Genomic DNA, 27,562 nt, shown 5'->3' with positions numbered 1-27,562 from the left:
AACATCCTATGGACAGATGAGACCAAGATCATCTTGTACCAGAGTGATGGGAAGAGAAGAGTATGGAGAAGGAAAGGAACTGCTCATGATCCAAAGCATACCACCTCATCAGTGAAGCATGGTGATGGTAGTGTCATGTTTATTGAAGATGTGACTGCTGACAAAAGCAGCAGGATGAACTCTGAAGTGTTTTGGGCAATATTATCTGCTCATATTCAGCAAAATGCTTCAGAACTCATTGGACGGCGCTTCACAGTGCAGATGGACAATGACTTGAAGGATACTGCGAAAGCAACCAAAGAATTTTTTAAGGGAAAGAAGTGGAATGTTATGCAATGGCCAAGTCAATCACCTGACCTGAATCTGATTGAGCATGCATTTCACTTGCCGAAGACAAAACTGAAGAGAAAATGCCCCAAGAACAAGCAGGAACTGAAGACAGTTGCAGTAGAGGCCTGGCAGAGCATCACCAGAGATGAAACCCAGCATCTGGTGATGTCTATGGGCTCCAGACTTCAGGCTGTAATTGACTGCAAAGGATTTGCAACCAAGTATTAAAAAGTTAAAGTTTGATGGACGATTGTTAATCTGTCCCATTACTTTTGGTCCCTTAAAAAGTGGGAGGCACATATACAAACTGTTGTAATTCCTACACCGTTCACCTGATTTGGATGTAAATACCCTCTAATTAAAGCTGAAAGTCTGCAGTTAAAGCACATCTTGTTTGTTTCATTTCAAATCCATTGTGGTGGTGTATAGTGCCAAAAAGATTAGAATTGTGTCGATGTCCCAATATTTATGGACCTGACTGTAGTTGGTAAGGTTGAATAAAGACACCAGTCCATCTAATCTAAACTGTGTGGGTGTGTATGCAAAAAATAATATTCCATATCCCTGTATAATGTGCTCACTAAGATGGCCATCTAAGAGTTTTTTGAAACTATCAATACTTCCCGCTGGAGTTCCACATCCTTACTTCCCTAAAAATGAAAAATCCCCTATGCAGTTTAAAGTTAAACCACTTCTCCTCCAATCTCATTGAGTGGCCAGTATCTTCTTACAAGCCATAGGGACCGAAGCTGTGGGAGTACCAAAGTAGTACTGTGATTTGACCCAAGTACGCAGCCAAGAATTGCCTTAACTGACAAAAGAGGATATAAGACGGGATCAACGGGAAGATCCATTGGGGAGTTTGATAAGGAAATCGTTATCCGCCCAAGACCCTCTGATACTGGTGAATAGCCCCATCGAGGGGGCCAAAGTAATCCATAGAGAGTGGGAGCGAATGAAGTTGGAAGATGGGGTCATATATCGAAGAGATCCCTCTGAGGAACCAGGAAGTGTGAAACTGTTCCTTCCTGAGAAACATCATCTAACTGTGTTGATCGCTCTTCGTGACGATCATGGTCACTTAGGCCCAGATAGAACTTTCAAGCTGGTCAGGGCGATTCTACTGGCTGTCCATGAGAATGGAGGTGAAAAGCTACTGACGCTCTTGCATCAGATGCATTCAGAGAAAGACCTTACAAGGCAGGGCAGCCCCAATGGGCCATCTTCAAAGCCAGGGACCCATGGAGTTGGTGTGCATTGATTTCTTGTGTCTGGAGCCTGACCTTAGTGGACAAAGTAATGTCCTGGCTGTGACAGATCATTTCACCCGATATGCTCAAGCTTTATCACTAGGGATCAACAAGCTAGTACTGTGGCAAAGACCCTAGTGGAAAAGTTCTTCGTTCATTACGGGTTGCCTCAGCGCCTGCATTCGGATCAAGGTCAAGATTTTGGGAGATAAATGATCAGAAGATTATGTGAACTCTTAAGCATAAAAAAATCCAGGACTACTCCTTACCATCCTCAAGGGGATCCACAACCTGAGCGTTTCAACCATACCCTGCTGAACATGTTGGGAACCCTCCGATTGGAGATTAAACAGCATTGGGGAGATCATATCGCTGCAGTAGTTTATGCTTATAATAGCACCTCAAATGATTCTACTGGTTACCCCCCTACAGGTAATGTTTGGGAGAGAAGCTTGTCTACTTGTGGATCTGGTTTTTGGAACATCACTAGATCACACCTCCCAAGCCTTTTATAGAGGGTATACTTGCAGACTTTGGAAGAATCTAAAAGTCGCTTATGAGAAAGCCAAGGAGGCCTCTACCATCAGAGAACAAAGGAACAAGAAAAACTTTGATTTCAGAGTGAGGGTTCAGGATTTACAACCTGTGTACCAGATTTGGCCTGAAGGGAAGACCGGCCATCTCAAGACTTGGCATCAAAACCATTTGCTGTCCATATCAGAGGCTGTTCGAGTACCCTCAACCCCTTTCTTAGAGACTTATCAGTCCCTGGCACTGAGGCCTAGGGCCCGGAAATATTGCCCACACAGACTCCCTGAAGAGGAGAGTGATGATGAAGAATTAACCCTCGATTGGTTGTTGGGTTCTCCTTTGGAAGATGATTCCATTGTCCCTGGTACTGAGGAAGAAGACCATCAAAGGACACCCTTTAGGAGGAGGACATGTCTTCCTTTGCCTGAAATTGAAACATTACATCCTCACCCACCAAGGAGAGAAGAGGAGGTCAAGGTGGAGTGTAACGGATGCTCCCACTCCTCCTACTAATCTCGCAGAGAGAGAGATGGTCCCAGAACCAGAGCCTGAAGTAGAACTTGAACCTGAATCTGGATGCAGTTTCTGGGGAACAGAACAGGGACCAGAGCCACTGGAAAACATCTACTCCAAGTTGAGACACAGGATATTCCTTCCAGAAAGACTGACATATGATGCACTTGGAGAAAATTCTGACGAACTTATACCTACTTCTCAATGTTCCAGTCAAGCACTTGCCTCCTGTATCGAACCTTTGGTAAAGGATGACCTTGATCCACCTCCTGATACTACTGGGAGGGCCACTAACTTGTTACTGGCTTGTCACAAAATTAATATGACTTCACCTGAGGATGTATATAATTTGCTGTTAGAAGATCCTTTGTTGGGTCAGTTGTTAGCTGTTGCAACTTCTAGTTTATAAGATGATTATATACTGTATTCAGTTCTTATGACACAGTAAAGTGATCCCACAGGTTGTGATCTGTCTTTAGGGACCAAAGACTTTCAAGTGGGAGGAAGATGTAGCAATGGGGACAACGATTATAACGTACAGTGATCGTCTGGTATTTCTATGCATTGCATGTCCCTCTAGTGCCCAGTGTTATCAACTGACATCATGTTTGTGAGCCAAACTAAAGGGATTGTGGGATGAGTAGTTCTAGGTCGGCTAAGGCCAGCTGCAGATAGCATCCCGGACGAGCCCCCAAATGTAGCACAGCCCCCTAAGGGACTATTTGGATTTACCTGCTCATCTGCACTGCCATGGCCTCATGGACATTCCAACCCACCTGGCAGTCTGTGTTCAGACATCTTTGCACCACCTTAAAGCAATAAGTCGGACAACTCTGTGCGTTTATGTTCTGATAATGTTTACTAGAACAGTTCAAAGAAGATATTGTCACAAAGAGGAGTTAATAGATCTGCTGAGTTTTAGACAATAGTGCCAACTCAGCAAAGGAATTCCTCCAAATAACACAAGCCAAGTTATTTGCAGGTAAAACAGTCTATTATATACACACGTACAATGGAGTTCTTCTTGCACCTGATAGGATAAACAAAGTTAAGTGGTTATACTGACAAATTTCTAAAGCGGAAACCGGAAAGCCAGCCTATAAACCGTAATGAGAGGTCAGACTTAATGGCAATGGTATAAGGACCCTTGTAGCAATAATGACAGCAATGTCCCCGTTGCAGATATGATGGTCTTCACCGGCAGTAGGAGCTCATTAATTGTATCCAATAAGGTGTAATAGTAAGCAATAAGGTTTCTTGAAATGGTAGAAGCTAAAGGTGCCTATGCACAGTGTTCAAGATAGATTCAGTAACGTATTCCCAAGGTAAAGATGTCTGTGCAAAGTGTCTCAGTGAAATGGTGAGAAAAGAATTTGTAAAGGTGGGTGATTGCCCTTTCACCAACGACCAGGCCAATTTAATGCCCTCTGGACAACAGCTCCTGTAGCGACATGCGTGCAGCGGACCCTCCGTATCGATCTCTCGATGTGAAGCTCAGAACGCAGGCGACCGAAGTGGTGTTGGATGGATGTCTGACGAACAGCAAACAGTGCTAGGCCCCTCTCATCGGGTTGGAATGTGGTACACCGCGTGGTAGACCGCAACCTCTCTCCCCATGCACAGAGAGTTCTGTCTCGCGTCAGGCCCAGGAGGAAGAGACCGCAGGGTGGAGCTGTGGTTTCTTTTATAGTTCCTCCCAGCAATCTCTCCAATAGTAGCAAAGATCCCTGGGATATGTAGTCCAGGTACACAGGTATGCAAAGCAATTATCAGTCTGAGAAACTACTTATCCCAACATCCCTTTAGTTTGGCTCACAAACATTTTGCCAGTTGATAACACTGGGCACTAGAGGGACATGCGATGCATAGAAATACCGGAGGATCACTGTACTTTATTATTGTAGTCCACATTGCTACACTAAGATCCTCCAGTCCCGTTTATTAGCTTTGTTGCCCTTCTCTCTACTCGCTCCATTTCCAGCACATCTTTCCTGAGGACTGGAGCCCAGAACTGGATGGCATACTCCAGGTGAGGTCGGACCAGAGTCTTGTAGAGTGGGAGCATTATCGATTTATCTCTGTAGTTAATTTCCTTTTTAATGTATGCCAATATTCTATTGGCTTTGCTTGCAGCATCTTGGTATTGCATGCCGTTGCTGAGCCTGTCATCTACTAGGACCCCCCAGGTCCTTTTCCATCCTAGATTCCCCAGTGACCCCCCCCCTCGTGAGTAGATTGCATTCATGTTTTTGCCACCTACTGTAAATGCATTATTTTACATTTTCTACATTAAACCTCATTTGCCATATAGTTGCCCACCCCATTAATTTGTTTGCACCACTCTTTGGACGCGGTCCTTTACCCTATTTTCTACCTATTGACAAACCCTATGGACCATGCCTACAGAGCTCAGTTTGTAAATTAAGCGTTTGTGGAGGACTGTATCAAATGCCTTTGCAAAATCCAGATAGATCACATCCTCCGGCCTTCCCTTATCTAGATGGCAGCTCACTTCCTCGTAGAATGTTAACAGGTTGGTTTGGCAAGAATGACCTTTCATAATTCCATGCTGATTACTACTAATGATACTGTTTTCATCAGCAAATTCTTGGATATAGTCCCTTATCATCCCCTCCAATAATTCACATACTACCAACGTTAGGCTGACTGGTTTGAAGTTCCCTGACTGAGTTCTTTGAGTACTTTCCAGTATAAGCCATCTGGTCCCGGTGATTAATTTGCACAAGTTTTTTTCAAGTCTCATTCGGACACCAGCTTCTGTAAGCCACAAGGGTACACTCTGTGATACATTACTAATGTTACTGTCTCGATTATTATATGCTATTTTACCTTAGTAAAAACTGAGGAGAAGAAAGCATTTAGTACAGTTGCCCTCTCCTTGTCATTTGTAACCAGCGTCCCCTGATCATTCTTTATAGGGCCAATGTGCTCTGACTACGGTTTTTTACTATTAATATATTGAAAGAATTTTTGGGGATTTTGTTTACTCTCCTCCGCTATGTGCCTTTCGTTGTCTATTTTAGCCATCCTGATTGCATTCATTGTAGTGATGGAATGCTGACAATGACCCCTTGGCTTTATATTTTTGAAAGGTCCTATTTTTCTCCTTAATATGAGTTTTTACATTATGGTTTAGCCACCCAGGTTAAACCTTCGCTCTTCTATATTTATTGCCCATTGGAATGCACTGGATAATACATTTATTTAATATGTTCCTAAAGTACTCCCATTTTTCTTCGGTGTTCAATGTTTCTAAGATTTGGTCCCAATTAATATCTTGTAGTAGTGAGCGCAATTTAGAAAAGTTGGCTCCTTTTAAATTTAGTGTTCTTGTACACCCCTCGTGCCTCCTTTTCCTATGATTTATGCTGAATGTAATTATCCTGTGATCGCTGGTTCCCAAGTTGTCCCATATTTAGGGTGTTTATGAATATTTGTGTTATCATTTTTTGATGTTGATAAACTGCAGCTCTTTTTCTTTTCTTTTTGGAAACTATTGCCAATGAATGGGCACTGTATGACACAGATACATGAAATTGAGATCTGTCAGTAGCAGTCATGCTCAGAATCTATCAATCAGTGGCAGATTAAATATGTAACTGGAGATTAGCATGCTAGAAAAAGTAGTACAAGAAAAGATGCATAAGTCAAGCCCTCAGGGAAGAAATGCAAACAAATCCGTCACAAGGGAGCTTTTAAAAAAGAGAAGACGTATTGGAATATTTTAATATGCATTTGTGTTAGGCATTATGATAATCATGATGGACGGTGTCTTTATTCAACCTTACTAACTATGTAACTATGATGCTGGGAATTTGATAACAGAGCTCGGTCTCTTTTAGGTCAGCTTCACACCTTTGTGTTGCACAATGCACAATAATATACTATGCAAAAGTTAGTGCATTGTGGTGATTAATTTTGAATAGCACCTCAGTGCACTAGTGGTCTCCAAAATGTGGCCCATGGGCTGGATATGGCCCTTTGCTTATCTTTAGCTGACCCTTGGAGCACTGTTCTTCCTACTGATATTATTAACTCCACTGACACCAACAGGGGGACATAATTCCTCCCTCTGACACAAACAATGGGGTATTATTCCTCCCACTGACACCAGTACATAACTTCTTCCTCCAGGGCATAACTTCTTCCACTAATACCAATGATTGGGCGCTATTCCTGCCACTGACAGCAACAATGGGGCACAATTCCTTCCACTCACACCAATGATGAGGCACTGTTGTATGTACATGGCATATGGCTATGCTCCCTTTCAGAGAGACAGGGTAAAATGGAAAGGTGGTGGTGTCTGTCTCTATGTGAGAAATGATCTCAGAGTGAGTGTAAAAGAGGACCTAGTTGATGGGGAGTGTGAGGACACTTAGGCATTATTGGTGGAACTGCACATGGGTCTACAAAGCTAATCATTGGAGTTTTTTATAGGCCACCCAGTGTTAACGAGGAGGTGGAGACCTGGCTCCTTGCACAGTTAGAGAGGGCTGGGACAGTGAAAACAATAGGGGATTTTAACTACATGGAGGTTAACTGGAGTAATGGCACTGCACTGGTAATGATTCATACATTGAATGGTTTAAGGTTATTAGTGGTGTACCCCAAGGTTCAGTGTAGGGACCCTTGCTTTTTAATATATTTATAAAGGATATAGGGTCTGGGATTAAAAGTACCATTTCAGTGTTTGCAGTTGACACCAAGCTATGCAGTGGAATAAAGTCCTTACAGGATGTCTCCAATGTACAAGCCAACCTCAATGCACTATTTAATTGGGCAACTGTGTAGCAAATAAGGTTTAATGTTACTAAAGTAAAGTTATGTACTTGGGAGCTAAGAATATGCATACATTGTACATACTAGGGGGAGTACAACTGGGGGAATCAATGGTGGAGAATGATCTGTGTATTCTGAAAGATCCTAGGCTTAGTATCAGCATGCAATGCCAAGCTGCGGTTTCCAAAGAGAGAAAAATAATTTCTTGTATTAAAAGAGGTATGCAGTGCCTTGCATAAGTATTTACCCCCTTGGCATTTTTCGTGTTTTGTTGCCTCACAACCTGGAATTAACATGGCTTGTTTGAGGGTTTGCATCATTTAATTTACAGAACAAGCCCACAACTTTAAAGATTTTTTTTTTTTATTGTGAAGCAAATAGGACAAAATAACAGAAAAAGTCAATGTGCATAACTATTCACCCCCCTAATGTCAATACTTTGTAGAGCCACCATTTGTGGCTATCAGAGCTCCAAGTCGCTTTGGATAAGTCTCTATGAGCTTGCCACATCTTACCACTGGGATTTTTACCGATTCCTCCTGGCAAAACTGCTCCAGCTCCTTCAAGTTGGACGGTTTGCGCTTGTGAACAGCAATCTTTAAGTCAGGCCACATATTTTCTATTGGATTGAGATCTGGGCTTTGACTAGGCCATTCCAAGACATTTACATGTTTCCCCTTAAACCACTCAAGTGTTGCTTTAGCAGTGTGTTTGGGGTCATTGTCCTGCTGGAAGGAGAACCTCCGTCCTAGCCTCAAATCACACACAGAGTGGTACAGGTTTTGATCAAGAATATCCCTGTATTTAGCACCATCCATCTTTCCCTCAACTCTGACCAGTTTCTCAGTCCCCACTGCTGAAAAACATCCCCACAGCATGATGCTACCGCCACCATGTTTCACTGTGGGGATGGTGTTCTTTGGGTGATGTGATGTGTTGGGTTTGCGCCAGACATAGCATTTTCTTTGATGGCCAAAAAGTTAAATTTTAGTCTCATCAGACCAGAGCACCTTTCTACATACATTTTGGGAGTCTCCCACATGCCTTTTCTCAAACTCAAAACATGCCATTTTGTTTTTTGCTAAAAGTAATGGCTTTCTTCTGGCCACTCTAGTTTAGTCTATTTTTTATGGGCTTCATAACAAAGGGGGTGAATACATACGCACATGCCAATTATAATTTTTTTATTTCTGAAAAATAGTTTCATGTATATATTTTTCTAATTTTACTTCACCAACTTAGACTATTGTGTTCTGATCCATCACATATAATTCAGATTAAAAAAACATTGAACTAAAGGCTGTAATGTAATAAAATAGGTAAAAAGCCAAGGGGGTGAATACTTTTGCAAGGCACTGTAGAATTCAGAGAGAAAGATATAATTTTACCCCTGTACAAATCATTAGTAAGACCTCATCTAGAATATGCAGTTAAGTTTTGGGCACCAATTCACAAAAAAGAATATTGGGGAACTGGAGAGTGCAGAGAAGAGCAATCAAACTGATAAGCAGCTCAGCTATGAGGAAAGATTAGAGGTACTGAATTTATTCTCTCTGGCGGAGATTAAGGGGGGATATGATCAACATGTATATATTCATAAGTGGTCCATATAGTGAACTTGGTGCAGAGTTATTCACCTTAAAGCGGAACTTCCGCTTATCTGATCCCCCCCCCCCCCCTCCGGGCACCTTTCGGGTAAGGGGGAGAGGGTACCTGTTTTTTACAGGTATTCTGTCCCCACTCCCAGGAGACCGGGCCATGGCGAATTACGTCAGCAGCTTGGTCCCCCTCCTCCTCCTTCCTTCCTCCCCTTCTGCCGGGCCAGTAAGAGAGCGCAGCACACTTCAGGCATGCGCAGTAGGGACCCGGCCTTACCCGCAATGGCGGCAGCAGCACCCGACCAGTCGATGTAAACATTGGCTGCGGTGCCAACATCGCTGAACTCCAGGACAGGTAAGTGTCCTAATGTTAAAAGTCAGCAGCTACAGTATGTGTAGCTGCTGAATTTCAATTTTTAAAGGGGCAGGTGGAACTCCTCTTTAAGGTCATCACAGAGAACAAGGGAGCACTCTTTACGTCTGGAGGAAAAAAGATTTAATCTCCAAATACGGAAAGGCTTCTTCACAGTAGGAGCTGTGAAAATGTGCAATACAACAAACAAATTATTCCGACGCTTTACAATGAATTCTATATTACAAATTGTGGAACACAAGCACCCTTTGCAGCTGGGTTGAGAAAACGAGCACCACAAAGGTGCCCAAACATAAAATTCAAACACAAAGTTCCTCACTGTATAGCGTTGAGGGCTGGAAATCTATAAATCCACAGATGAATACTCATAGAGCTGATGGCTGGTGTGTGTAGTCCCACAAAGATAGATGACCAAAAAAAGGGATGAGTATAGACGGATAAAAATGTAATGGTCAAGCAGTTGTCATAAAAGAAAGACAGTTTGTTAAAAGCAGACTGTTGCATGATGATGCCAGTAACAGAATAGTCATTGTCCCAATGTTATATCAAACAATCTGGATCCACATACCATGTAATCAGGCGCTGAAGGGGAGGAAGGAGATTATCCGCCCGAGTGGAGTCACTCAGTCCCCTAGATGGAATAATTAGCAGATGTTGTTGGGGTGATACCGCAGGAAACCCGATGGTAACCCAACTGCAGAGGTTCTGTAATTGGTGGCCGAAGGTCCTGTCAGCATGGCCACTGTACAGCGGCGCTGTGAGCCCACTCACTAGCCCAGGTCTGGAGGCAGAAAGCACCGGCTGGATGATCATGGCCAGGACTTCCAGGCGGCATGCCGGATATGGCATGAGGGGCTGGAATAGACACTAAACCCACTGTGTGGTATGTGGTTGAATAATGGCACCTGTTAAGTGATACAGTCTCTCACAGGGCTGTTGTCATGATGATGTGTTTCGGGCATGGCCCATTATCAGGTCATGTCTGCCTCATGTAACAGCTGCCATCCTTCAGCCACATGCCACACAGTGGGTTCAATGCAGGGCCGGCCCTACCATGGGTCCCGGTGGGACCATGGGACCCGGGCGGCACTTTCAGAGGGGCGGCAAACTAACGCCCAAGACAGTGGCAGAACTCACGCCAGCCAGCCCACTCACTCTGCTGCTTATTTCATGGGGACCGCCGCTTATCCCACTGTGAGGGAGCCCGGCACCGCTGCTGTTGGAGGTGGCGGGAGGGCAGAACACTCGCTGCCCAGGGGTGGATCCAGGGGGGAGCAGTGAGCGGGTGAGTGAGTGAGTGAGTGAGCAGGCGGGCCAGTCAGCGGGTGAGTGAGCAGGCGGGTCAGTCAGCGGGTGAGTGATTGGGCCGGCCAGTCAGTGGGTGAGCCGGCTAACAGGCCAGTCGGCAGGTAAGTGGGCCTGCTGGCCACTCACCGTCTGCCCTGCATCACTGTAGTTCTGCCCTCACTGTGTAGCTGCGGGCAGCAGAGAGATTACTTGGAGATTACTATGTGTGTGATTATATGTCAGTAATACATTGTATATCCCTGTATGTTGTGGTCATTCAGGTGCTTATCCAATAGTTTTTTTAACTATCGATGGTCCTCGCTAAAACCACTGCCTGTGGAAGTGAATTCCACATCCTTGCCGCTCTTATGCCCCGTACACACGGTCGCATAAGAAAATGGAAAACGTCCGGTCGGAGCGTGTTGACGGACATTCCGACCGTGTGTGGGCTCCATCGGACATTTTCCATCAGATTTTCCAACACACAAAGTTTGAGAGCAGGCTAAAAAATTTTCTGACAACAAAATCCGACCATGTGTGGCCAGTTCCGATGCACAAAGTGCCACGCATGCTCAGAAGAAATTCCGAGACGGAACAGCTCGGTCTGGTAAAATTAGCGTTCGCAATGGATACAGCACTTTCGTCACGCTGCAATGTAAAAAATGGTTTAATACAGCGCACTCTCTTCTTCTTTATAATGTGAGAAGAATGAAGTAGTTTTGCTGCTCATATTCACACAGACTTCTCACAAACTTATTTCTTTATTATTTATCGGGATTCCCTCAATATATTTTGATTTGTCACATCTGACCATTTTTTTTTTTTGTTTGTTTTTAATTGTAAAAAATTATTTTTCAAGGCTGTTTTTTTTTTTTTTTTTACTTTTTTTTGCTTTTTATTCCAGAATATTTTTGTGTGTGTTTTGTGTGTCAAGTTACCACAACACCATTATTATCTTGTATTATTTAATCTCAATGAGATTGTTTGGTGTTGGTGTCTCTTGTTAATTTAACATTGTATATTTGAAATGTACCTGCCTCCTCACCAACAAACTGTTTTTTTTTAAGGAAAACACACATAGGCGAGTATAATTGAACCAAAAATTCCTTTATTAAGGGCTCACAAACAAACAAAGAGGGAGGCACGCTGGAGAAACAACTGAAATTGGCGAAGCCTTTGGCCCCCAGGGCACACATCAATTATTTTACTGCAAAATTGGTGGCCTGAGGAGTCCATATCTAAGGGAGTGCAGTCTGGTCCAGAAGTCACAGAGATGCGGAAAGCAGCAGATGACATCTGTGTCCCCAGGCTGTGGTCATACAAGAGACTGCATCTTTTGTCAGAGCAAACTGAACCCAGGGCCATCACTCTCTGGTCTTCCTTCCATGCTTCCTTCCACGCCTGTGGCTCTGGTGGTGGAGTTGTGGCAGGAGGAGGAGGAGGAGGGGGATGGTCCAACTCAATCACGTCGGTCTTGGGTGTGATTTCGCCACTTACCCCCTTAGTTAGGACTTTATAAATAAGTTTCTCACACATGAGGCGTTGACCCTCCTGCATGCCCTTCAGTTTGGTGGCAGCCATGCAGGCAAAGGCCTCTTCAGGAGTGGGTAAGGCTCTGAAGGACGCAGAAGCCTCCTGAATGAGCTTGAGTGCTGAATCCTGAACGTGACTCCCCTTCCTGGGTCTTTTGTATGGAAGGCGGAGGGGGGGGACCTGTGATTTGGTCAGGCTCTGTCTGGTCCCAGGCTTCTCCTGGCTGCCACTTAGCCCCGCCTCCTCCTGGCTGCCACTAACCCCCGCCTTCTCCTGGCTGCCACATTCCACAGCCTCCTCCTGGATGCCACATTCCAGAGCCTCGTCCTGGCTGAGGTCTTCCTGTGTATAAAAAAGGGACATAGTTTGAGTTTTTGATTCATCAATCACACAATTTTCATCTCATGATTGTTGCAAATTGAATGTTAACAAATATAACAGACTATAATTCTGAGCCCAGCATTTTTCATTCTTGTCCCAATTTTTTGTGCCCACTGCTGTCTATTATATGTAAAACACTTTATGAAATCAGCAATTAGTGATCAATAATAACATCTAGTAAAGATCATTTATTTATTGACCAGAAATCTGTAGAAGAATGCTATACCTGACTCCATCTGGGCTCCTCCACTTCTTCCTGGCTGGAAGTCCCAGGTTGGACATCGGAAGCCTCAGCTGGGGTGGAAGGAAGAGTGGAAGGAAGGGTTGAGAGGGATTCCCTGACTCCAGTCTGGTCTGACAGAAATCGCAGTCTCTCATAGTACCACAGCCTGGGGACATAAACGTCATCTGCTGCAGCTCCGGATCTCTGGGAATCCGTGACCTTCTTGCGCTCCCTAAGATAAGTGCTCCTCAGGCTGCCAATTTTGGCTTTTAAATAGGAGATGGTTGCCGTGGGGACCACCGGCTTCACCAACTCCAGCAGTTTCTCCAGCGCTGTTTGCCTCTTTTGTTTATTTATTTATTTTTTTTTTATCCACTTCAGCGAAAGTTTTCCGAGAGACATTATTTCAACTTTATGTGTCAAACTTTATCTCTTCTCCTTTTTCACATCATTGTGGATTGTTTCCGTCACATCTTTATTATTTTTCCCTTCTAGGATATTCTTAAATAATTTTAACAACCGACGACAAAACGCCTTCTATAATTATAAACCCTATTATTATCTTAATCTCTCTCAGTCCCTCTTTTTTCCCCCCGCCCCCCCCCCTCCCCTGTGTCTGGTCCGTTCCTTTATGTTGTTTATTTATCCACTTGGCTCTGCACCTATTCTTTCTTTTATCCTATCTAAATAAATATCCGAGACTTTGTAGTTTTTCCAACTTTCCTATCTACTATTATCCCCTTTCTCTCCTCCTTCCATTTTGTAGTGATAATCTATTTCGTTTAGCCAGTTTCTAATGTCTGGTTTTCCACTTTTTAGCCAATTCTTGGGAATTAAGGCCTTGGCCGCATTCAGGAGGTTAGGTATTATTGATTTTCTATATTGTTTCTTAGGTTTATTGTAGATATGGAAGAGGCAAGTCCAAATATTTTGTTCTATTTCTTCTCCAGTTATTTCTTTTATGTTATTTAACACTTCCTTCCAGTACTCCATTATTATTGGGCATTCCCACCATATGTGTGTGATCGTTGCTATTTGGCCACATTTTCTCCAACACAAGGAGGTTCTATCTTGATGGAATCTGTGTATTCTTACTGGGGTCATATACCATCTTGATACTAGTTTATAATTCATTTCTATGGTCTTCATGTCCCAAGCCTTATTATATCCCATTTCTATCATTTTTTCCACTTTTTGGTTATCTATTTTTAAATTAATTTCTTTTTCCCATTGATTTATATATTCTGGTCTTTCTTGTGCTTCCAAATCTGTCAGTATACTATAAATTTTTAAAGTTCCGTTTTTTAATGGTGTTTCATTGCTACATAGCTTTTCCAGTGCAGTTAATTTTGTTTCATCTCTCAGTGGGTGTGGTATTGTGCTTACTAGGTGCCTTAGTTGAGTATACTTCCATTCATTCATCTTCCATCCATTCCTTTCCTCTATTTCTACTCGTGTTCTTATTTTACCATTTCTAGTGATATCTTTCAGTTGTGGGTTACCTATTCCTTGGATTTCAAATATTTCCCTCCCAGGGGTGAAGAGATTCGATCCTGTGAGTGCTAATAGTGGTGAATTATATTTCCATTCATTCTTTAAGTGGATGGTGTCCCAAATTTTAAATACATTTTTTGTTATTTCGTGCGTGTCGGTGTCCAATATTCTATATTTCCGTGGAATCCAAATATTCTTATGTAGTGTGGCTCCACTTATTGTGTTTTCCATTTCCACCCATTTTTTTTCATTTTTCTCATTTGTCCACTCTAACATTCGTGTTAAAACTATGGCTTTATAGTACCTACTTATATCTGGAGCGGCAAGACCTCCATGCTCCTTTTTCCTTGTGATCAGCGTGTAATTAATTCTTGTTTTTTTATTAAGCCATATGTATTTTAGCAGGATTGTTTTAATTATTTTAAAAAAGCTCTGCGGGATTTTTACTGGTAACATCTGTAATCTGTAGTTTATTTTAGGTAATATCGTCATCTTAAACATATTTATTCTTCCAATCCATGAAAGTGGCTGTATTCTTAACTTTTTCATTTCTTCTTTGACCTCATTGATCAGTGGAATAAAGTTTGCCTGATAAATTTTTTCGACTCTAGGAGTTATTTTAATTCCAAGGTAATTTAGTTCTTTTACCCAAGTGAATGGGAATTCTTTTTGTAAAAACTGAACTTCCTTTTTCTCTAGACCTATGTTTAATATTTCCGTTTTTATTGGATTAATTTTGAAGTTTGACAGTTCTCCGTATTTTTTAATTTCTTTCAGTATGTTTGGGAGTGACACTCTTGGGTTGGATACCTACATCAAGATGTCGTCCGCGTAAGCAGCGATCTTATGCTCTTTTCCTCCTAGTTTCGCTCCTTCTACCTCTTTGTTATTGCGGAGTGTTGCTAATAGTGGTTCTAAAGCCAATACATATAATAGTGGAGACAGTGGACAGCCTTGCCGTGTTCCATTCTGCATCTTAATTTTTGGAGAGAGTCTACCGTTTACTTTTACGACTGCTGTCGGGCCATTATACAAATTTGTTATCCACTTCATCATTTTTGTCCCGATACCCAAATGCCGCAATGTATCCATCATGAAACCCCAGTTTACCCTGTCAAATGCTTTTTCTGCATCCAATGACAGGAATAGAACTGGGGTCTCATTCTGCACCTTCTTGTGCAACATCAATAATGATTTTAGGCTGTTGTCCCGCCCCTCTCTCCCCGGGACAAAACCAGTTTGGTCCGGGTTGATCCACAGTGGGATTAGTTTTTTTATCCTAGTGGCCAGGATCTTGGAGTACAGCTTCGTATCGGCGTTCAATAGGGCTATTGGCCTGTAGCTTGAGCAGTTAACTTTGTCTTTCCCTTCTTTTGGTAGTATTGTAATATGAGCTAATAACGATTCACTTCTTATTTCTTCATCTTCCCCTAAGGAATTCATATATTCTAATAGTTTTGGAGTCAGCTGTTCTTCAAATTTTTTATAGTATTTGACCGTAAACCCGTCTGGTCCTGGGCTTTTTCCTACGGGAGTTTCCTTTAATGCCAGTTTTACCTCTTCATGCGTAATATTTTTTTCCAATTCTTCTAGTTGGTCTATTTTTAGTTTTGGTAAGTTTGCTTTTTTTAAATATTCTTGTATCTTCTTTGTTCTTGTATTCGCTTCTTTCCAACTTTCCTGTCCTTTTATTGCATAAAGGGAGCTGAAGTATTTTTGAAATGTTATCGCTATATCTGTAGTTTTATTTACCACTTCTCCTTTTTCATTTTTGATCTTCTCAATGTAATTCAAAGACTTCTTTTTTTTTACCAGATTTGCTAGGTATTTTCCTGGTTTATTACCCCATTTATATTTTTCTTGTACTACTCTGTTGTAGTCCTTCCTTTCTTCTTGTTCCATCCAGTCTTTTAATTGCTCTCTCTTTTGAGATAGTAGGCCGAAGATTTTGTTGTTTACTTGATTTTTATGTTTTCGTTCCAATTCATAAATTTCTTTAATTATTTGTTGCATGTTTGTTTTCCTTTCCTGTTTTTTTCTTGCCCCTATGGCTATTAACTTGCCCCTAATAACAGATTTATGCGCCTCCCATATTGTTGCTTTCGATACCTCTGGTGTATCGTTTTCCTCAAAATATCTTTTAATTTCTTCTATGATGCTTTTTTCGGTCTCACTGTCTTCTAATAAAATTTTGTTGATTCTCCATGGACCCCTTTCAAGTACTTCTCCTTTTATTTTAATTCTCAAGGTTACTGGGCTGTGATCTGAGGCGGTTATTATGCCTATTTTTGTTTCTTCTATTTCTTCCAAGTTTCTATGTTCGACCATGATGTAATCCAATCTGGAGTAAATTTTGTGTACTGTTGAGTAGAATGTGTAGTCCTTTGTGCTGGGGTGCTGAATTCTCCAAGGGTCTATTAGTTGCTGTTCATATAATGTTATTTTTAATTTCTTTAGTTGATTTACCTCTTTGTCCCTTACTCTTGAGGTACTGTCCATTTTATTATCCATGCTGAAGTTGAAGTCTCCAGCTAGTATTAATTTTCCTTGCTTGAATTCCATTAGTATTTTAATTATATCTATCAAATATTTTTTAGGGTTCTTATTAGGACAGTAGACATTGGCCAATGTATATTTTACCCCATGTATAGTTCCTGTAATAAATAGATATCGACCCTCCGGGTCTATTTTCCTTTGATCTATTAGAAAACGTACATTTTTCCCTATACCGATGGCTGCTCCTTTGGCCCTTCTTATTGGCGAGTCTCCTTGATACCATGTTGGTATGTTTCTTGAATAAATTTTGGCATTTGAGTTTTGGGTTATATGCGTCTCCTGTAGGAAAATTATTTCTGTTTTACTTTTTTCTAGTTCTCGGAGAATGATGTTTCTCTTCCCTGGGGAATTTAGTCCTCGGACATTGTAAGAGATAATTTTTATGCTGTTTACGTTTTCCATTCTTGTGCCTTTTCTTCCCCCCCGTCCTCCGGCCCTCCCCCCCACGCAGTCCCCCTAGGTGACCGGATGGAGGGGACACCCAGCGGACGCACGGGGTCTCCTCATCTCTTGTCTCAAAATAGGTGCGCCTATGTAACCACTCATGTGACTCAGACCTTTCCCTCCCCACCCTCCTTCCCTCCCTTTTCCCTCCTCCCACCCTCCCCCTCCCTTTTTTCTGATATGGGTTTTTTACCCCCATATTCTCTAGAGCTGAGAGCGTTTTACTTTGTTTTGTGGGGCACGCTCTGCCCCCTCTGGTCTATTTATTGTGAGGCGGAGCTCTGTAAGACACCTATTCCCCCCCTGCCTAAGCACTAATAGGGCGACCCCCTGTTTACTCCGTGAGTCCCTGTTTCCCTCTCCCTGCATTTTTGTTGTGTTTTACCAATCCTTTCACTTTCCTTTTTTCCCATCCCATCAACCCCAGCCCCCCCCCCCCCTTTCCACTCTAAGGCCCCTTGCACCGTTGTGTGGTATTTTCTCAGATATTAATTTCCTCGAGAGTCCACATCTTGATGTCTGATCCTTGAATTTACTTGCCACTGCAGGTCATCTCCTGCCGTTATTCGCTCCTGACTATTTGCGTATTTTTCCAGTTCTGGGGAGGGGATTTCTAGTTTGTTGCAAAAGTCCGGAATCTCCTCCACATGTCTTAGCCTCGCACTTATTCCATTTTTCCTTGCTATTAGACATGCTGGAAAACTCCAGTTGTATTGAATTTCTTGCTCCCGGAGGATTTCTAATAATGGCTTTAGTATCCGTCGTCTTTTCAACGTTTCTTGAGATAAATCTTGAAATATTTGTAATTTACCTCCCGTGTTGTGTTTTCCTCTTTAGGTTTATCCAGATCTGTTTTTTTTTCTTCCCATTTTTCAAAGCGTACGATTTCATCTCTAGGTGTTTCCCTTGCGAACCTTTGAGGTTTTTTTACTCGAAAGACACTTTCTATTCCTATTGTGTTAGTTGTTTCCTTTCCCAAGATTTGGTTGAAGAGATTGTTCATTTTTTCTATTAGATTTTCTGCTTGTTCTGTTTCCGGTAACCCACGTATTCTCAAGTTTTTCTTTTTATCTCTATTTTCTTGCTCTTCTATTTTATATGATTGTTCCTGTTGTTCCCGTTTTAATTTCTTTATTTCGTCTTCCAGTTCCTTTATGTTTTTTTGATGTAGGTCTACTTTGATCTCTACTTCTTCCACTCTGTTTAACATATATCCCATATCTTTATGGAGTGTTGACATCTCTGCTTTTAGGGAATTCTCTAGTGCCGCGAACATTTTTTCCATATCCTGTTTTGTTGGCAACTGTGGCCTTGTTGTCCTTCCTCCTTTCCTCTGTCTTCCTCTCCCATTTCTGGCTCCATTCTGGGTTCTGAGAGGTGGCTGGTTTCTGTTTGTACTTTATACTGGCCTTTTTTGTCCTTGTTGTCCTTCTCTTTTGTATCTATTTGTCTGCCCTTTGAACCCACTTGTTTCTCTCCTTCTCCGATTCCTTGCTGTATATACCTGTTCATAGGGCCTGGACTTGGGCCTAGGCTGGTCCTAGGTGATTTCGGTATTGCTCCCGCACTTCTTGTTGTTTTCCCCTTCATGTTTGTTTCTATGGCTGGATTTATAAGATCTTCGAAGCTGCCTTCCAGAATACCCCTTGATTGGGGTCTCTTAATGATGAAAAAATCTCCCAGCCTTCTTAAATTGACTTATTTTTACTAATATTTCTTTTGTTCCGTTCTCCTACCCGGCATCCTCCCCACAATCCAATAATAGAAATAATTAATGAGATATGAGTAGTCCCCGTTTTCCAGAAGTTATGTTACTACCTTAAGTACATTAAGCATTCCTTGGTGCTGTTCAATTGTTTAAACCATAGTATTAAGTCCCCATACACACGGACGTCTCCACAGCTGCTTTTCTGAGCCCTTTCTGCAGCTCAAAAAGGCCTGTCTATGTCAGTCCATGGCCTCACGCCCCCCTAGGTGTCTCTGAGCCGCAAGTGGCATAGGCATTCCTAAGCTGCAAAAAAAAAAAAAACGCTCAAAAACGCTATTGCAAAAATGCTGAAAAAAGCTGAAAAAAGTTAAAAAAAGTCACTGCAAAGACACCGGCGTCTTCACAGCGCTTTTCTAACAGCCCGTGTGCATGAGGGCCCAGGTGCTCAGCAAAATAATTAAAATGTTTTAGCGATATAATGCAATCTAATTCAAGTATTCAGCAAGATGATTTATATATTCAGCAGTATAGTTCCAGTATGAGCTTATATGTTCCACATTTTTGTTACTATGAAATTTCTTCTTATTCTATAGTTTGTACTATCAAGCCTATAGTTAGTACCATTTGCAAAAAACAAAAACAAAAACAAAAAAAAAATTCACAAGAAAGGGAGATACTGCAGCAGCAGCAGCAAGCAGGTGGGGGCTGGGAGACAACTCTTCCGTTGGCTTGTCTTTCTTTCACCTTCTCCTTCTCTTCTCCCCTGTTCTCCCCCCCCCTGTTTTTATTGTTTTTCTTAGCTCACTTGATTCTACTTTTTCAGCTCTTTCGCCTTCATTTACTTTCATTTACTTTCACTTTTCATTCCATTTATTTCATTTTATTTCAATGTGATCTTTCCCTTTCCCTTTCTTTTGTTCTATTACTTTTCCTTTGCTTGTTCACTTCAAGACAATTGCAATAGAAAAGAGCCAAAAGAGGAGAAAAAAAAAAAAAAGAAGAAAAACGCTCAAAAACGCTCAAAAACGCTATTGCAAAAACGCTGAAAAAAGTTAAAAAAAAAAAAAGTCACTGCAAAGACACTGGCGTTTTCACAACGTTCTCCCAACAGCCCGTGTGCATGAGGGCCCAGGTGCTCAGCAAAATAATTAAAATGTTTTAGTGATATAATGCAATCTAATTCAAGTATTCAGCAAGATGATTTATATATTCAGCAGTATAGTTCCAGCATGAGCTTATATGTTCCACATTTTGTTACTATGAAATTTCTTCTTATTCTATAGTTTGTACTATCGAGCCTATAGTTAATACCATTTGCAAAAAACAAAAACAAAAAAAGACAAAAAAAAAAAAAAAAAAAAATCACAAGAAAGGGAGATACTGCAGCAGCAGCAGCAGCAAGCAGGTGGGGGCTGGGAGACAACTCTTCCGCTGGCTTGTCTCTCTTTCACCTTCTCCTTCTCCCCTGTTCCCCCCCCTGTTTTTATTGTTTTTCTTAGCTCACTTGATTCTACTTTTTCAGCTCTTTCGCCTTCATTTACTTTCATTTACTTTCGCTTTTCATTCCATTTTATTTCATTTTATTTCAATGTGTTCTTTCCCTTTCCCTTTCTTTTGTTCTATTACTTTTCCTTTGCCTGTTCACTTCAAGACAATTGCAATAGAAAAAAGCCAAAAGAGGGAAAAAAAAAAATACGGTACTTATCTTTTAGTTGTTGTTGAAGTTGGGACAAAAAGGGATGCTCACTACTGCTTGTTGCTGCTCTCTGATGCTGCGAACGTTCAGGTGCTGTCTCTGATGTTATCAATCTGCCCAGGTCTGTCTGACCCGCTGAAGTCTCAGCTGTTCTCTGCTCTCAGCTCTTCAGTGTCCGCTGCCGCTGCTCCTTGCTCCACTCACCCACCTTCCTGGCTTCCTGGCTCTCTCCTCCGAAATTCCCCGGTGCACTTCAGCTGGTTCCTCCGCTCTCCGCGGCCGGCAACACCGCTGGGGACTTGAAACAGCCCCCAGCAGCGCACCGTTTTCCCTGCTGCCGTCGCTTCCGAAGCACTCCGATCTCCGCGGTTTTCCAGTTCTCCTAACCCTCCGTCCTCGATGAGCCTTCTAGCCCATCCGACTCCGGAGGGGTGGGGGGGATGCAGTCAGACGCAGGTACAAACTTCCTCTGGCTTACACCACAAGACAGCTCAGTGAGTAATGAGCAGGGGGGGCGGGGAGGGAAGCTACCTACACCTTCTCATCAGGCCGATCATTCCTCTCAGCTGCAGGGAGAGGGTTCTCAGGATCCTCACGCCGTGCACAGAGCCATTACCAGGCTCCTCCCTCAAGTTTTGTTTATGATTGTAATGTGGATGTTTCACCTGCCACAGACAGGGCAGTACTTATCTATGAACAGGGGGAGCAAGTTGTGGTCATTGAAGCCATCCATTTTATCTGCAAAACACAACACAAGACAAACCCTAATGTCAGGCAAAACTCTCCTAATCTTGTTACAATATAGGCCTCAATCTAGAAGCAGTACAGGCCCAAGTTTAGCTCTTACCTTCGTTATCACGATCGGCGCCTCCGATACTCCTTCCTCCTCTCACAGATCGTACGTACTACGCACGCATGTTACGCTTTATACACACTGCGCATGCGTATAACTCCGCCCGCCCCTGACGTTCTTTCTAGTCTATTCCCCTCGATTCTGTGTAAGGAGAGGACACTCAGCAGCAGTTTTCACATCTGGACACTGGAGCACTAGTGTGGGTAACAAGAACACCCTTTTTATTAGGGGCCCACACAGGTGCTCCAGTGTATACTACAGGGGTGTCTCCATCTGTGAAGCTTGTACAAAACAGGTAAAGTATTGAAGCTTGACAAAGGACACTACTACATCTTGGACAATTCTACATCTTGGAACTCTGCCAAAATAGACAATTGTACCCCACTTCCAAGCAATGTTTCATATTTATAGTTCTGCCATCAAATATCTGTGTGCTAAGTATACCATTTTTTTTTTACATAGGGGAGAAAAGACTCGGAGGACACCCCTCATCTGAGGAGACCAGAGACCCCCCACCTCTGGAAGAAGGGGAAATCCCCCAAAGACAAGAAGAGCAGGAGGAGGAAGACGTGGTGGAAATTGTCACCACAACAGGTGAGTGTCTGCGACCACAGGCTCAGGTAAGAGATGGATGCAGGCATATTTCTAATACATGTTTTTTTTTGGTTTCTATCTTTTTAGGTGATTGGATGTTGTAGATCCAGGGCATTTCACCTCGGAAAGTGCACAGATCCTGATTGGGGAGATCATGGGGTATAATAGGGACTTGGAAAACATCAATGATGTTATTCAAAAAAATAAGAACATCATTGATATTTTGGGGAGAGTTTAAAACCCCTCCAAATCCCTTTGTTTTATGGTGTGCTACAATTTTAACATTTTTTGTCTAATTGGAGAAAAGCCAAATTTTGAGGATGCACACAGTGTGTCAACATGTGCTATCTGCCATTACAGGAGATCAATGGACGCGTTTTTGGGGTGCAACCCCTTCCTCAATAATAAAGTAGCTGTGAGGAAGGGGTGGCTCCCCCAAAACACGTCCCTTGATCCCCCATGATGGCAGGTAGCACATGTTGACATTCGGCTATTTGTGTGCATCTTCAAAATTTGGCTTTTCCGGGGGTGACTTCACCCCATCTGAACGCAATATCAAACACAGTTCCTAAATACTCATGTCTGATATTGCCTTCAAGTTCTACCAAATGTGAACTTTGTAAGTTCAAGATTTGTGTCTTTCTTGTGGGTTTTAAACATGCTTGTTTTATCTTAAATTGACATTTCTACTTTTTCAAATGTGACCCCAAAAATTGTTATACAACAAACATGTTGGTTTGTTTTAAAAACCTTTTCTAAATGCACATGTGATTGTGCAGGTATTAAAAAGATTGTTAATCAAGAATGTGTGGATTATTGTCTCAACGCTACAACACTTTTGTGGTGCTCTAATTGCTGTTTTCTGTGACAATGGGTGTTATTTCCTAAGGGCAAATCCACTTTGCACTCCAAGTGCAGTTTCAAGTGCACTTATAGTGCAAAGTGTCTTTGCCTTTAGTAAATAACACCCAACGGTGCTTTGTATAAGGTTACACAATCACGCCATTTTCAGGACTCAACACATTTCTGTCAGGGTCAGCTAAAACAAACACAAGCAGTAAATGTCACCAAAAATTTGCTTAATGTTTTTTTTTATTTGATAAAGGTTTCACACATTGTCTGGCATATTGATAGCCCCCCTACCCGCAAAGAATTCCAGGTATCTTAGCCGGACATCACGGGCACTCAGGGAGGGCAAGCCAGGACGGCCACTTTCAAGCGCCGTCAGAGTTGGTTCATTTTGAATTCCGGCCTCAGGCCCAACTGAGCCAGCATAGTTGGCAGAATGTTGCCGTAAAAAGTTGTTTAGAACACAGCACGCCAGGATAATATGATTCAGTTTATACTCTGCCATATGTATGGGTGTAAGAAATAGGCGGAACTGGCTGGCCATGATTCCAAACGTGTTCTCCACCACTCTTCTGGCTCTGGCCAGCCGGTAATTAAAAACCCTCTGGTCCGGGGTGAGGGTCCTCATCGGGAATGGCCGCATAAGATGGTCCCCCAGCGCAAAGGCTTCATCCGCAATGAAGACGAATGGGAGTCCTTCCACATTGTCTTCTGGAGGTGGCAAGTCCAAGCTGCCATTCCGGAGACGCCTGTAGAACTCCGTCTGGATGATGACTCCACCATCGGACATCCGGTCATTCTTCCCCACATCCACATACAGGAACTCATAAGTAGCCGACACCACCGCCAACATCACAATACTATTGAACCCCTTATAATTATAATAGTACGACCCCGAGTTGGGATGATGCGGACGTGTTTCCCATCAATTGCCCCTCCGCAGTTAGGAAAGTCCCACCGCTGGGCAAAGTGGGAGGCCACAGTCTGCCATTCCTGTTTCGTGGAAGGAAACTGTTGAGGAAAACAAATTAGTCTTTCTGCACATAAACATGGAAAGCAGATTAGACACAAACATTCTTGGTCAACATCAAGATAGCATTTATTTATGGGTATTTTTAAAGACCAAAGTATAAGGTACACCTATCATATTCCCCCCCCCTCTCATGGAACATTTCTAACATTATAGGGGGGGAGCTCTTGGACAGGTAACCCTCTCCACTTCATTGAGAGATGAATGCATAAATAATGGGTATTACTTTGAACAGCCCCTCCTTAGTTACACTATTGGCAGCCCACTGGACAGGTAAGAAGTGTCATAATACAAAGATATAAATACACATTGTACACATTTGAGCACATTTGGACATTCTGCTATTACCTATTAAGATAATAATAGTATACAAAAACTTTAAACAGTACCATTTGAAAGTATACAGGCAGGTCCTTGCACTACATTCTTTGGGGAAGTCATCCATAAATCTGACCACAAAAGAGGTGGGTATAGTGTGTATGGGTTTAGCAAAGTCAGCAGATAGATGATTGAGGATAGATAGAGAATTGGTATCAGCTGGCTTAGCAGTTGGGGGGAGGGAGGGTTCCAAATGATTTGGGGACCCCCAAAAAAAGCCTCTGGCACTCTGCCTGAATTTAACGCACAAATCACATTTCAACACATTTTAGGGGGTGTTTGGGGTAAAGCACTACTATGGAGCTGACAAAATACATTGTTAAGTGACTACATGAGGTGAATATAGGGCCAGGAGAGCATGCTGGGGAGGTAAATGAAGGCAAATATGTATGAAGGACAACAAAAATATCTACGGAAAAATCCAGCATGCATGAGGACAAAGGGGACATTCACAGCATATTCCAATCATGGTAATTAGGGAATGAGGAAAGAAATACAATATATTAGCAAACATTATATACAATAAAATGTGATATTAAAGGATAAAAATCTTACCTTAATATATTCCTTCTGCAGGACCTGGATGATGGCAGAACAGGTCTCTGGGATAATGATTCCCAGAGCCTGGGGGGAGATGCCTGTCGAGAACTTCAAGTCCTGCAGGCTTCTCCCCATTGCCAAGTACCGCAGGGTGGCGACTAGCCTCTGCTCCGGAGTGGCTTGCCTCATGCAGGTATCCTGCCTGCTGATATAGGGGGTCAGCAAAGCCAACAAACGGTGAAATACGGGGTCCATCATCCGGAGAAAGTTCCTGAAATCATCAGGATTATTCTCACAGATCTCACGGAGCAAAGGCATATGACAGAACTGGTCACGCTGAAGCAACCAATTCTTGGTCCATGAACTCCTCCCCACCCTGTTCATGGACTGGACTTGTGTCAATGTCAGGACCCCAACACCAAGCCCCCGCACAGCACGAACTCTACGAGGAGTACGTATACGCAACATGGCTAGAAAACGGTCGGCTGCTCAGAACCAAGTAACAGAACGCACTGAAGAACAGCAAGGCCTGTGAAGAGCGACCTGAAAAACAGTAACGAAAATGATCTGAAAACCACGAGTCTGAAAAAGCGCGAATCGTCTCTCACCGAACTTTTACTAACACGAGATTAGCAAAAGGAGCCCAAAGGGTGCCGCGTTTGGTTCTGAACTGGCCTTTTCTAGTCTCGTCGTACGTGGTGTACGTCACCGCGTTCTTGGCGATCGTAAATTCCGACAACTTTGTGCGACCGTGTGTACGCAAAACAAATTTGAGCCAACATCCGTCGGAAAAAATCCTAGGATTTTGTTGTCGGAATGTCCGATCAATGTCCGACCATGTGTACGGGGCATAACAGTAAAGAACCATCTACGCAGTCTAAGGTTAAACCAATTTTCTTCTAATCTTAATGAGTGGCCACGTGTCTTATTAAACTCCCTTCCACTGAAAAGTTTTATCCCTATTGTGGGGTCACCAGCATGGTATTTGTAAATTAAAATCATACATATCCCCTCTCAAGCATCTCTTCTCCAGAGAGAATAAGTTCAGTGCTCCTAACCTTTCTTAATAACTAATATCCTCCAGTCCCTTTTATTAGCTTTGTTGCCCTTCTCTGTACTCGCTCCATTTCCAGTACATTCTTCCTGAGGACTGGTGCCCAGAACTGGACAGCATACTCCAGCTGAGGCCAGACCAGAGTCTTGTAGAGCGGGAGAATTATCGCTTTATCTCTTGAGTTAATCCCCTTTTTAATGCATGCCAATATTCTGTTTGCTTTGTTAGCAGAAGCTTGGTTTTGCATGCCATTGCTGAACCTATCATCTACTAGGACCCCCAGGTCCTTTTCCATCCATGATTCCCCAGAGGTTCTCCCCCCAGTGAGTAGATTACATTCATATTTTTGCCACCCAAATGCATTATTTTACATTTTTCCACAATAAACCTCATTTGCCATGTAGTTGTAGTACTTGCGGAGAAGTTATTGCCCTGCTTAGCTTAGTATTGTCCGCAAATATGGAGATTGAACTGTTTACCCCATCCTCCAGGTTGTTTATGAACAAATAGGATTAGTCCCAGCACAGAACCCTGGGAGTTGATGTTAGGCTAACTGGTCTGTAATTCCCAGGGATGTATTTTGGCCCTTTTCTAAATATTGGAGCTATATTGGCTTTTTCTCCAATCAGCTGGTACCATTCCAGTCAGTAGACTGTCAGTGAAAATTAGGAACAATGGTCTGGCAATTACTTGACTGAGATCCCTCAGGACCCTCGGGTGCAAGCCATCTGGTCCCAGTGACGTGATGTTAAGTTTTTCAAGTCTATTTCTAATTCTGTCCTCTGTGGAGGTGCTTCCTGAGATGTGTCATGAGGATAAACACTGCAGTTTTGGTTACTGAAGCCCCCCCGATTCCCTCGTGAAGACTGAGGAGAGGAATAAATTCAATACTTTTGCCATCTCCCCATCCTTTGTAACCAGATTTCCTTCCTCATTCTTTATGGTGCCAATATGGTCTGTCCTCCCTTTTTTACTGTTTATATACTTAAATAATTTCTTGGGATTCTTTTTTGCTCTCCTCCGCTATGTGTCTTTCGTGTTCTATCTTAGCCGCCCTAATTGCACCATTACATTTCTTGTTGCATTCTTTGTAAAGTCTGAATGCTGATGATGATCTCTCAGCCTTGTATTTTTTGAAAAATTGTGTTAGGGGCCTTGCGATATGAAATAAGTGCTAAACTGAGTAATTTAATATTAGAGCTGCTCCCCTGGAAAAGTACAATATACTGACTTTTAAATGTTAGGGTGATAAGTGGTAGGGAACAAAGCACAAAAAATCCAGCGCTCCAAGGGTTAAAGAAAACAGTCCGCACTTGAAAAATTATTATGTTGAATAATGTATCAGTTTATTCAAAGTAGCAGCTGATAAAAAAACAGTCCTGTTCACTCACAGAATAAAATATAAACGAAAAAAAGCTTACATGGCCACTAGCCATCTACTGAGCAATGAGGAGCTGTGTTAAGTTCCCAGCAGAACCATTCTCCCAGAATGAAGGAAGGGGGAGAAGGAAGGTGGATGGATCAACAAAAAAGGCAGCCTCCTG

The sequence above is a fragment of the Aquarana catesbeiana genome, linkage group LG01 (assembly GCF_042186555.1).
Source record: "Aquarana catesbeiana isolate 2022-GZ linkage group LG01, ASM4218655v1, whole genome shotgun sequence".
Taxonomy (NCBI): domain Eukaryota; kingdom Metazoa; phylum Chordata; class Amphibia; order Anura; family Ranidae; genus Aquarana; species Aquarana catesbeiana.
The sequence above is the reverse complement of the archived record's forward strand: the minus strand, read 5'-3'. Positions refer to the sequence as shown.